General features: G+C 45.5%; 1 protein-coding gene across 1 annotated transcript in view; it reads left to right on the forward strand.

Annotated features, from left to right (window-relative positions):
* meis2a (Meis homeobox 2a) overlaps positions 1-12,094 on the forward strand; it is a 151,614-nt gene that overhangs the window by 31,198 nt on the left and 108,322 nt on the right.

Raw genomic sequence — 12,094 nt, forward strand, 5'->3', positions numbered from 1 at the left:
CAACAAAGATGGCAGGAGAGCTCTCCACAGCAGCAGCAGCAGCGGCGGCGGCGGTGACCAGTGAGGTGTGTCTGCCCGTAAACCTAATGTGCATGTGTGTGCCGCTTTCCCTCTAAGTGGCTGTTAGACTTTAATTTAGTGTAGTAATTAAAGCTCAACGCTGGCCCATAAACAACAGATAAACAATAAACGCTGAACCAAGCCCCGCTGTTTTCGCGCTAGCACTCGCGGCTACGCTTTTTACACAATAGCACCACCCCCAACCCGCCACCCCGCCACCCACATGAAGGCAATGACCGACGAACTCAACCGTGAGACTCCAGCAGGTAGAGGCGAAAGGGGGAGAACGGCGGATTTGTTAGGGGAAGGGGGGGGGGATGCCAAGGAGGCTGCGGTGGATACCAAGGTTGCACGGACGGGAGAGTGTGATTGGCAGATAGCGGAACAAGGAGAAAGTTTCTGAGAAGATGTCAAAAGTCGGGGGTTAGTTTGGATTTTTTCTTCTTTGTTCTTCATATGGCTAGTTGAGTTGCTCCAAAATGTATCTGATCAATCGTAATAATCCGATTGTAACACACTAGGACCAAATATGCTCAACATGTTAGCTTTTGTGTTAGCTCAGTCGACGCTTGTTCGCCGATGCTAGGTCAAGTCTGTGTCGTGCTCCCAGTGGAGTGCGTCCGCCGGTTTGTTGGGAAGAGCTGGGACGGCTAGTTTGTTGAAAGCTGAGAGGGGGAGAGCTAGGGGGTAGGATGGGTGGTGGGGAGGGAAGGGGGGGGTACTTTCATGATACCATTAGCATAAGAGAGCTTCAATAATTCATGCCGGGTGCTTAATCTATGGGGAAAACTATAGTTAATGCACATAGTTTTTAAAATGGATCTCGCTCTCCGCTCCACGCCCCTGAAACCCCCCCCCCCCCCCCCGCTAAGCGCCGGATTCTTGCTAGATTCAGCAGCATTCGTCCGGGCCATTTTACGGTAAACGGGCCCGTCGCTCCCGTACACCACACCAGACCCCCCCCCCCCCCTCCCCTTCCCCGTCCCAGCCCACCGTCTCTCAGATTGGCAGACGGCAAGCGGATGGTGGAATAAAAACTCAGCCCCGACACGTTACACAATCCGGAGTTGACACTTTGCTCTCGAAATGTTTGTTAGCAATTATTGATTCAGTCTAACGCGCGACGTCATCGGCTTACACGGCCAATTTTCACCCGATCAGTTTTTTTCCACGCCAGAAGACATGATGTGGACATGACTAATCCGTGTAATCCCTGTTACCAGGTAGTCAAACATTGTCGACTGGGCTGATTGAGTTGCGACGTTCTTTTAGACAAAATGTGAGACAAGGCCACACAACCGACAAGAGGAAAAGAAGATTCTCAACTCGATCAACCCTGTCCAGTTGAGGATATTCAAAAATCGAATGCTAAAATGGATGATCCTTCACAAACATATTCATTTAGGAACTGATGGACTTCATTTTCAGGCACTCTTTGTATCTTTGTAGCATTGTTGTGGTCGATAGGTGTCAAATGTTTGTACTTGATCTTAACCTGCGAGGCGGTTGGTGTATTCCGAAGTCGAGCTAGCAAAAGTCCGTACAAGTTTGCTGTGATTTCAACGATCCATTTGTCTTCACTTCACTTCCCTTTGCTCCAGCGCCCATCGCGAAACCTCACCAGACGAGCTAACCAATCCGAGAGAAGTTTTGCCTCAGTCGTTTTTCTATGTGATCAGCAAATACGCACTCTTGCCATTCTTGTACTTTTAAATCATTCCACTGTCTGCGTCTACATTCACCCCCTCCCTCCCCACATTCTCGCTCGTCCCCCTCCCCTCGAATGTGTCTCGCTCCCGACTCTGCAGACTACCTGGCCCGCGTCCAAAATGTGATTAAAGCCAATGATCGGCTGCTCCCTTAGCTCCCTCCTTCCTTCCTTCCTTCCTTCCTCTCCTCTCTCCTCTCTCCTCGCTCCCTTTCTTCTATCAGTCTTCCTTCAAAATCAAGAGGGAAACAAAACCTTGAAAACAAGCACAAAAAAAGGTCCGGAAAACGTGGGAATTTAAGATCATGCGAGCTTGAAGGTCCTATATGATGCTTTGTTTAGGCTTCTAAGTCTTCTGTTAGGCGCTTTGATTTAGCCCATTTTGTGCATCCAACTGTGAAAGAACAAGTATTCGCCTCCAATTTGAAACCACATTTGCTCATTGAGTAGGTGAAAGAGGTGTTTAAAGAGCTGCCTCGTCTCACAGCAAGGACATACCCAGGTTCGATTCTCAGGCTGGAAGTCTGTATGGAGTTTGCATGTTCTCCCCATGTCTGCGTATTGGCTTCCTCTGGATGCTTTGCACCACAACAACAACAAAAACATGCACAGTAAGGTTTCCACATTCTGAAATCCTGAAGCTACCCTTCCTGGATTACCACTGGATGACGTAGACCAGTGGAACAGAGTGTTGAGGCCTTGAGATAAATACGGAAGATTGACATAGAGTAAGACACAAATACATGTTCCTCTTTTGACGAGGAAACAACAGTATGACGCGATACAAAGCTAAAATAGCGATCTTAGCTCAGCATCATATGGGACCTTTGGGTAATATGATTGCAGCTGCAGAACAGCCTGCAGGGACAGTGTTGTTGCTTGTCTTTACTGTAGAGGTGGCTCTGACCATTAATATTGGTTCCAGGGTTCCACCACTTTGATGGGCTAAACCACAGGCCTGGTTACGGCAGGGACTGGGAGTTGCATTCCAAGGATCATGGTAATTCCCACTTTTCAAATTATTTCTAAATAGCTTTCTAAAGTTATTGAACGGGTAGTTTGCTACATGTTTGCCATACAGTCTTTATGCTAGGTTAACATGAGCGTTTGAAACAGTGATACCTGCGCTGGTTGTTATCTAGAAGTGATTTTGAGATAGCGTCGACATTTTCTGGAAATTCAGTTGCTTCGGAAAATGTCTCACCTTTGTGCGCTTGGATTCCAGTATTCGTCAAGTCAAATTATGCTAGGTTTGCATGCTAAAAATGAGAAATGATTCTGTTTGTAGAACTTTGCAGTGATGTACCAGTGGTTTTGCCATCAGAATTTGATGAATATATATATATCTTTGCTGCGTATTGAAAGACTTTGTTCGTTGTAGTCAGATGATGCAAGGTTTTGCGTTCAGGATTTGTAACCCTACTGTGGCTTATACAATTATTTAACATCTTTTTATATTGTGCCCTTGAAAGCATGTACATAATTTTATGCAATGCTACAGTAGCAAGTTTTTTCTTAAAGTAAGCTATTGTTAGCTTATAGTGCTATAGGATGGCATTCGCTACATATGACTTTAAGCGCGGAACATTTTTTGTAATACATATTAGGTGCTATCCTTAGAAGTGTACGAGCAAAAACTACATATTTTAGTATCAGAATTTGCAAAAGTAGACACTTTTGAGAGAAGGCTGCTTTTCTAAACCTTGCTAGCCTTTAGTGCTGTAGGTTAGCATACAAAACATATGACCCTAGTGCGGCTTATGAAATGATTCTTGTTTAGTCTGTGCCTTAAAAAAATGTAAGTTTGATATCAATATATTGCAAAGTAGACTTTGCTAATGCAGTGCAATACTAGAAGGCCGTTTTATGAAGCATTGTAGTCGTTGCTTGATATGCTAGCAAAGCAAACCCAATTGTAGCATTATGAAATGACTCGCTAAGTTATATTGGTGTAGAAAAAGTATGAAATCAAGTTTTAGAGGTATTTGAAACAGATAATTTTAATATTCTGTTGGAAATCTGTGGGGAAATCTTTGTTGATCAAAGTTATTCCAAAACACGATTTTGGCTTTTGTAACTATCCCGGTCTGCTACAAGAAAGGTTTTGAGGTCAGAATTTGCAAAGTAGTTTTGACAAATGCAGTGCAATGAATACTTCTCTCTCGGCCAGTAACTCATTCCATCACCATAATGCTATTCCATCCACGGCTGCGAACCTTTCTCCGTCTTCGGATGGTCCCCGTGGTCCATAATCACGAACAGGCCCGCGGCACGCTTGACCCAGCTCGGCCCCGTTTTACCTGCTTGGATACATACGTGCACGGAGCCCACTTTTGGCCAGGGCGCTTCTCCGTGGAAAAGCAGCAGCCGGAGCAGGGAGGGGAGCTTCATGTGGGTCAGCCTAATGTGCGAACTAATGTTTGGAGAACATAGGGAAAGCATTACCGAAATTATTCTGACGGCAGCACGGGGGAATGTATGTTTTTGTAGCATTAAAGGGGAAGCTTTTGTGGAGAGTACCCTTCTTTTTATCCTTTTGGTTTGTATAAATTCAGAAGTAGATGAAGTCTAGATTAGGCAAGCGCTCTCTTTAAGAGTCTTCTCTCTCAGCACATAAGAACTGAGGTCAAACGTCTGTCATATAAAGGCATCCAAAAGTGGAGATAATGCTGAAAATGATGTGCTTGATGTTGATCAGATGAAAGGATGAACGGTTTGTGAATCAAATAGCGATCAGGGAAAACATTTGGACGGATTTCAGTCGAGTTGTTTCGATCCCTGCTCCAACTGGAATTGTAATATGGCATTCTAAAGCATTTTGACTTCATGCCACTTTGCCGGTACTGGATCTTCACTTTTGGAGTCTTTGTCATATGTTCTACTTCCTTTGTGTTTTGAAGGAACCATAGATATGACAGCAGTTTCCCAATAAAGCGTTGTTTGATTGTGTGTAAAACCCCTGTCAATGGCCGGTCCATATACGCTGATATCTCCCCATGTGTAATACGGCTAAAAGGCCTTTGAGCACCTGCCCCTGGAGGCCACTACCCCCGCGTCCATTACACCGGCCGGGGGGGGGGGGAGAGGAGAGGGCCTTGTCTTCTTCTGCGGTCACCCTCCGCTTCCCCGCTCGCGGCCCTGCAGGGGGGGTCAGCCAAGAAGTCGCCCTTAAGAGGTGCTAATCCAATTGGGCCGCGGTCCTGACCAGATTTGCCGTGCGCCGTTTGTGCGTGTTTACCGACTGTGAAAGCGTGTCGAGCATAGTTGCCATTGTTTTTTTTTGTTTTTTTGAACAACTGGAGGGGCGATCGCAGAGTGTAGAGCGGCTGTTGTTTTTTGCGAGCTGTTGGCGCAGGTTAGAAAAGTAATGGTTGAGGTGTTGGAGATGTTTCGCACGTCTGCAAACGATCGAAAGGGCAATGGGAAAATGCAATCTTTCTATGAATCTGACAATGGGGATATCCAGACTGATTTCTTGAGTCTTCTTGAGTGTCCTGCTGTATGAGATTCTTATGGATTTCACACGTGGAATTCAAGATCTAAAAACGGCAGTGAACTTTCCGGAGTCGTCATCACCAGCCTCGGAACCGATCAGAATCAAATCGAAAAGAAAAAAGCTGTAGCATGCTTTCCTTGGATGCAAAACATCTGTATAACTGAGATTTGTACCTTCCCCATGAGTTCTCATTTTGTTTTTGGAGTCTTTCGAAAGCAACCCATAGCAGATGACTTTAAAAAGGGACGTGATCACGAAGCTGTTGGTATCTAGAAATGTCAAGCTGGATGTGTCTGACGAGGCTTAGTTGAACCTTTATTTGCCACTTTGAAATACTGCTACATTACAAGTCACCAAGTCCACACAGAGAGAGAGAGAGAGAGAGTGAGCGCTACAGGGTCCGAAATGATCAAACGCACACCTGCGGCGGAATTTCGCCAAAACCCCTAATCTCCCGGCCGGCCATTTAAGGTGCCGTTGTTTGGAGTTTAACCCTGACTCCGCATGTCCCTTCACTCCAGCCTCCATTGTGTTTGACCAATGGGCCTTGTGTGCTTTTTGCTTTCTTTCCTTTCTCCCGGCTCGCTGGGCTCTGTAATCTGCCTCTCCACCACCACCACCACCACCAACACCCCCCCTCTCGGCCTTCCGAACACTCCTCCTCCCCGGCTAATGTCCGAAAAAGCCCACATCACAGAGAGGTCGCACCCTGGAAAACCTCAAAGCGGCGCGGAGGAGTGGAAGTGGCAAAAACCCGTTGGAAGATCGTCCGTAAAGGCTGCGGTTGAAAAGGGGAGCATAGGCTTCAGTAACGCACTTCGAACCAATATAGGTCTGTGATTAGAGCTGATTTAATCTTGGTAGGTCCTGGAAGATCAAATATCGTCCCCTTGGCTTCGATCTGCGTTCTGAGCAGTTTTGAGATATTGATATTGATATGGTGGACACTACAGAATGGATCCAACAAGAATATGGGAGTAACTCGATGTCGCCAAAAAATGCCAGATAGAACGTTATATTTCTTGAGAAGTTTGAGATATACTGTGCATCCGACTCAGGACTAAGCAAGGTCTAGACTTTTTAAGACTAAGCCAAGTCAAAACCTGGTCAAAATCACCTCTAAACCATGAAATAAAGCCCATAGAATAAACACAACCAGGACAAATCAGTATCTTTCGAGGTAAGGGCAACGTATTTTGATTTAATTTTAGTCCAAGTCTTTAGACGAAAATGTCATTTAGTTTTAGTCCAGACTTTGGACAAACGCTCATCTTCATGGAGCTTCTCCTTTGGCAGTGGATTTAAAATCTTAAATCATCCGAGGGTAATGGTGGGTCCCAACGACAAACCTGTTGAAAATCATTTGTCTGATCCATATCCAAGCCGTGATCAAACTGGGTCCAAACAAGGACTAAACAAAGACTGAGCCTAAATCAGGACCAATCCATGTGTAAACCACAACCAAACCTGATCTGAAAACGGCCGGATCGTTCTAAAACTGGACTATACCAGGGCTTTAAGCATCACAAAGAACCAAGACTACAAACCAGGACAGCGAAAGTACCGATCCAAATCCTGCGCATCGCCGCTTGAGAACCTCTGCCCTACAGGTAGTTCCTCAGCCACGCTGTAGCTCCCCTCGACTTGCGTGGGAGGCCCCGGGAAGGAAGTGTGTCACAATCCGCCTCATTTTCGCGTTTATGCAAAGCTTTTGAGGACATTATGCACGATAAGCTCATTTTCTAGTCTGATTCCCACTCCGGTACATGCCTAAATGACTCCTTAAGCCCGCGATCGCTTTTCTCCCCCAACAACCCCCCCCCCCACCCTTTAAACAATAGCAAAACCTAGTCGCGAAAAAAACGCCGCATCACCTGATCACTTTTGTGCACCTATTTTCCGGCAATCGGGACGCGGAAGGTTGAGCGGTTTTGACGGCGTTCCCGCAAGTGTTTACAGGAAGCGTTGCGGCGCGGCTAATAATTTCCGATTACCCCAGAGGAGGTATTAGGCGCGTTAGTCAGCTCGGATAATTTCTTATTTACATGCCCCGAGCAGGAGAAGGCACAGTGGGGCTAAATGCGCGACAAAACAAAAAGAGTCAAACATGCCAAATGAGAATTCTAGCTCGCTGCGGGGCTAGAAAAAGCAGGAAAAAAAAAGAAAAAAAAAAGTGATTATGCGTTTACTGCAATTCATTTCGAGGGTTATCAATTTGCGGGAGACGAGGGGGTTGTGGGAGATGAAAAGAATAGCATAGCGTTGCTCTTTAAAGAGTTCAGATTACGCACGCTAAAATGCTAAACGCTAAAATCCCATGTTGTTTAGTGCTGTAATGCTCCGCCCCCGTCTTTTAACCTCTTAACTCCCGCCTGAACCGAGAGGATCTTTTTCCTCACGTCATCAGATTTTTTGTACCATCTTTTTTTTGTTGGGTATTCAACTCATTTTTGTAACTCTTTTTTTTTTGTGTTATTTTTTGTCACATTTTTATCATTTTTTCGTCAACTTTTTGTCAATTTTGTATCACATTTTTGTCATTTTTTTGGTCAAATTTTAATCAAATTTTTGTCATTTCTTTTGTCATTTTTGTGACATTTTTGCCACTTTTTCATCAATTTTTCGTCACTTTTTTGTCAAACCTTTCTCACTTTTTTGTCACATTTTCATAACTGTTTTCGTTTCAGTTTTGTCACTATTTTCACTGCTTTTTTCCCAGAAGCTTTTGGATTGGGGTAAAGCCAAACTGGAGAAAATGTGCTCGGTTCAGGTGGGAGTTAAGGGGTTGAAGCAGATTTTAGACTAAATCATGCTAAATTGGCTTCTGGGAGTGTTTAACAGTGTTGTAGCTAATGTTCCTGCGTAAAATAAAAAACATACCTGGAGAAATATCCTGCGTAGTCTCAAATACTGGGTTCCACTTCATGATGTCATGAGGTGGTGCTCATAGTCCCCTCCCACATGTGTTTCAAGTTCATACAAGTTTCCCCACACCTGTTCTGCTCATTTTAGACGGTCATGCTAATTGCTAACGCGCTATTATAGCAGATTTGTCCCACTTTCAGTACAAATGCAAATACATACACAATTGCAACCGTGTCCAAAGCACTTTACTAAACCTAAAATTGACATGATGTGGTACCTTTAATGGAGCTCGGAGGAACGGTTGAAATTAGCTACACCACGACGTCAAATATTGTCTCCTACTTCATTTGTCTCTGTTTGCAAACCGCTGTGAAACTCAGAACGGCTCGCTAACGTGTTTTCATTTTCTCCCTGGCAACTGCGAGAGAAAGCCCGTTCTTTTTCTTTTCATTTTTTTTAAAGGAGGATGACTAAGGCCCCTCTAGAACAATTGGAGGAAACTTAGGGGAGACGGGGGAGTGTTAGCTAGCTTAGCGCTATCTTGTGATAACGGCTTGCTTTCTTTCAGTATCTCCAAAAAAAAAATAGCTAACTCCACCTTGGAAAAAAAAACACGTTTAGTCGCGTTCACGATCAAACAATGTTACAGAAAAGAGTAGGATTTGTAGAGGGAGGGAAAAAAGACAAGAAAAAGAAACGTACGGGGAGGGGGGGGGTGCATTGTTTTGGATGCGGTCCTTGGAGGGTCTGCAGGAGACATCTGTGTAGCATGACCCCACGACCCAGGAAAGAATGCTCTTATGGTGCGAGGCAGGGGGGGGGTAGGGGGGTTGAAGGGGTGATGAGGAGGTGGGGGCAAAGCTTTAATGCCTACAGGACGGCTCCGTGTGTAGCAAAACAAGAAGGCCCATGCTAGCAGGCTGAATGGGAGAACTGAAGGAATTTTTTGTGCCAAGTTAGCTTGGCATGACAATTGTATTGACATTGTATGCTGCTCTGAGACTTGACAGGGATCAGTCGTCCTGTCCACCGCAAAATCCACTTGTGCCAAAAGTTATTGTAGTTATTTGCCATCATTTCAGTCATTTGTCATTTTCTTTCATGAAACAATAGCTAAATAATCTCTTCAAATACTTAGTAGTGAAAATGAATGACATATTTTACTTTCGGAACCTGAATAGGTTTTGATGGGGGGGGGGAACTGAAAGTTAGCATGGCTTGAGCAAAATCACTGGCACAGTCAGTAAAATCCCCCCTCAGACCTTTGTGTTAGACGACAACATTAAATCGCCATTTATCATACTGGGTCAAGCTATAAAGTCGTACTTTCTCTGTCTTAGCCTTGACTGTGGTGTTCAGGCGTCCACTCTCAGCCACTGAATGTTTGCTTGTGTATCAGTCTGACGCTCTGAGAGAGAGTATTTATCCCTTTTCTGTGGAAGCATAGCCAGACTTGAATGGTAGGACGAGCGCAATGTCTCGAGTTCATGTCTCCGGGTCCCGCACCGATGGTAAATAAACTTCTCCTGTATAAGACATCCAGACTGCTGGATGTCTATCCTCTCGAACACCGTTGTCAATTCTCTAACACTTTGCATAGTTGGTCTGGATAGTTGTTCTGGTGTCAGCCATATTGCAGACACTAGTGCAGTAGTCCTTAGTGATATGCATTATTATTATATCAGGAGAACCTTAGCTGGAGGACTAGCCCGACCGAACGCGCTCATTGTTAGGACGCTAACGAGAAATATTCAACCAAACGCGTTAACAGTAAGCAAATAAGTGAGCAAAGTACCCCCAGTGGCCTCGCATCAGTTCCACTCTGGATGCCTCAAGGTCCTGGCACCCTCTCGCCCTTTTTAGGTCCAGCCCCCCCCCCCCCAACATGAGATCATGTTCATCCTTTATGAGTCAAAAGGAAGAGCGCTTGAAAATGAAAGGTTAGTGAAGCCAGCAGCCAGCCAGCCCCTTTAGCACTAGCAGTTCAACAGCCCCATCAGCTCTACGGCATTCAAAGCACCTACCATTGTGTGGGCGCTCAGCCGTGCCCGTACTGTGGGGCAGAAATTAGCCGCGCTCCCTGCAGCTTTTACCGCATGCTTTCGGCGGACCACGAGAGCTCTCTAAGACGATCACCACTCTTTCCGGACCTTTGCTGTGAACTCTGCTTTCTCCTCCAGGCAAAACGAAAAACAGTCCAATCTGCATATTAAAGCTGCGCTACAACATTTCAGCCAATACATTTCGTGGCGTTCGATTGTTAAGACTCTAAAGGCCGTTGACTGCCCCAAATAATTGAACTCCTTTGTCCAAATCTCAAACGTAATTCATGGTTTGGCCGTGTTTTTCGCTGCAAAGTTTGACGTAAAACTGCAGTTGAGAATTGAGTCTTAATAAAGAAAATGGTACGCGGTGTTTAAGGAAATCTATGTGTCGGGAACGGTTTACGGAATGGGGAATGGAAATAAGACTCATCTTCCAGAAAAGACAATCGAACGAGCTTTGCACTTCGCACTCTGGCTACGTTCCCAATCATCCATTCCCATTTTATTTACAAATTTTACACCTCTATCGAGACTGATGTCATCACCTGCAGGGTCTCGCCTTTAGCGCCGCTTCTCATCCTCGACTGTACGTTGCGCCGGTCTGGCATTCCTCCGCTTTCTCGGCACTCCTACTCTCCATGCTCATTGTTCTCGCGAGCACCCTCATTATACCCACGGTTACATTTTAAGAGCCGTTCGCTTTGATTCGATTCCCACGGGGGGGCCAGTGGTAGGCTGCCGGGGAGCTACGAGGCCAGGCCCGCCGGTGCCGAGGGCTCTCCCTACGCTAACGCCAAAGCCCGTCTTGGGAGAAAACACCACGCCGGCTTGGGGGTATCGCTCCGTAACTCTTTGCTTCTTTCGCTCGCTTCTTGCTGATGTTGCTCGCAGTGGGTGGATGCGAGGATGAAGGGGGGGGGGGTAAAAATTGAAAAGTCAATAAGGAGAGGGTGAAACAAAAGGAGACTGGGAGCTTCAAAAAGAAAGAAAAAAAAATCCGAAGGCTTGAGGAGCACGGGCTAATTACCGCTAACGGAGAAGGGGCGCGCGTTCCTCCAGCAGTCGGGAACTTTAGCGGTTAAGTTGCAAGGCGATGAAAGAGCCAGCAGTGGAAGTCAGGACCGGAGCGTGTGCGCTTGTGTGGGGATAGATAATGTCAAAAGAAGGATAGGCAAATACAAGCAAAACAAGAGGGTTAGAAATAGACCGGCAACGTTACCGAAATATCATCAAAGGAAACGCAAGATGAAAGATGCTCGCGAAGGTCAACAGTAGCTACAATCCTATTCGATCGGCTGAGGAGGAAAAAAAGCGAGTTTTATGAGGAAGAAGTTGGTAAGATCTTTTTATAGTTGTTTTCAAAAGTAATAGTGGAAGGAATAGCGTCGGCAATTACGCTTTCACAGCGATCACGTTTGCGAGAACTCCTGCCTCACAGGGAGACGGGGTTTGCATTGCTGCTTGTGCAAAGACTGCAGGAGACTTTGAAAGTTGCCTGTAGCAGTGAGAACTTTCCCATACTTGCAATGCTTTACTTGACCATTTGAACTCCTTGAAATCCATGGTAATTGCAACAGACGTAAGCAAAGATTCTGAACTTGCGTCTGTTTTTATTTTGCCAACAGTTTTAGTCTAAATTCAGTCTGTGATACAAGGCTGACATCCTTGCACTGACAATGTTAAACTAGGTCGTCCGTCCAGTTGTAGTTAGGAAGGCAGCCAACGTTCCATCATGTTGAAAAGTTTATGCACAACAGCAGCATTTCCTCAAAAAAAAGTATTTAAGATGTCGATTGCAATTATTGTAATAGACAAAAGATGAACCTCCCGACCATGTCTGCTATTGACAATATGGGCTCCCTGGCAGTTCCATCTCGGCAGCGCAGTTTCGGAGAATGGCTTTCCCTTTCAATTTGTATC

The sequence above is a fragment of the Gobius niger genome, assembly GCF_951799975.1.
Source record: "Gobius niger genome assembly, chromosome: 16".
In the NCBI taxonomy this organism is placed as follows: Eukaryota; Metazoa; Chordata; class Actinopteri; order Gobiiformes; family Gobiidae; genus Gobius; species Gobius niger.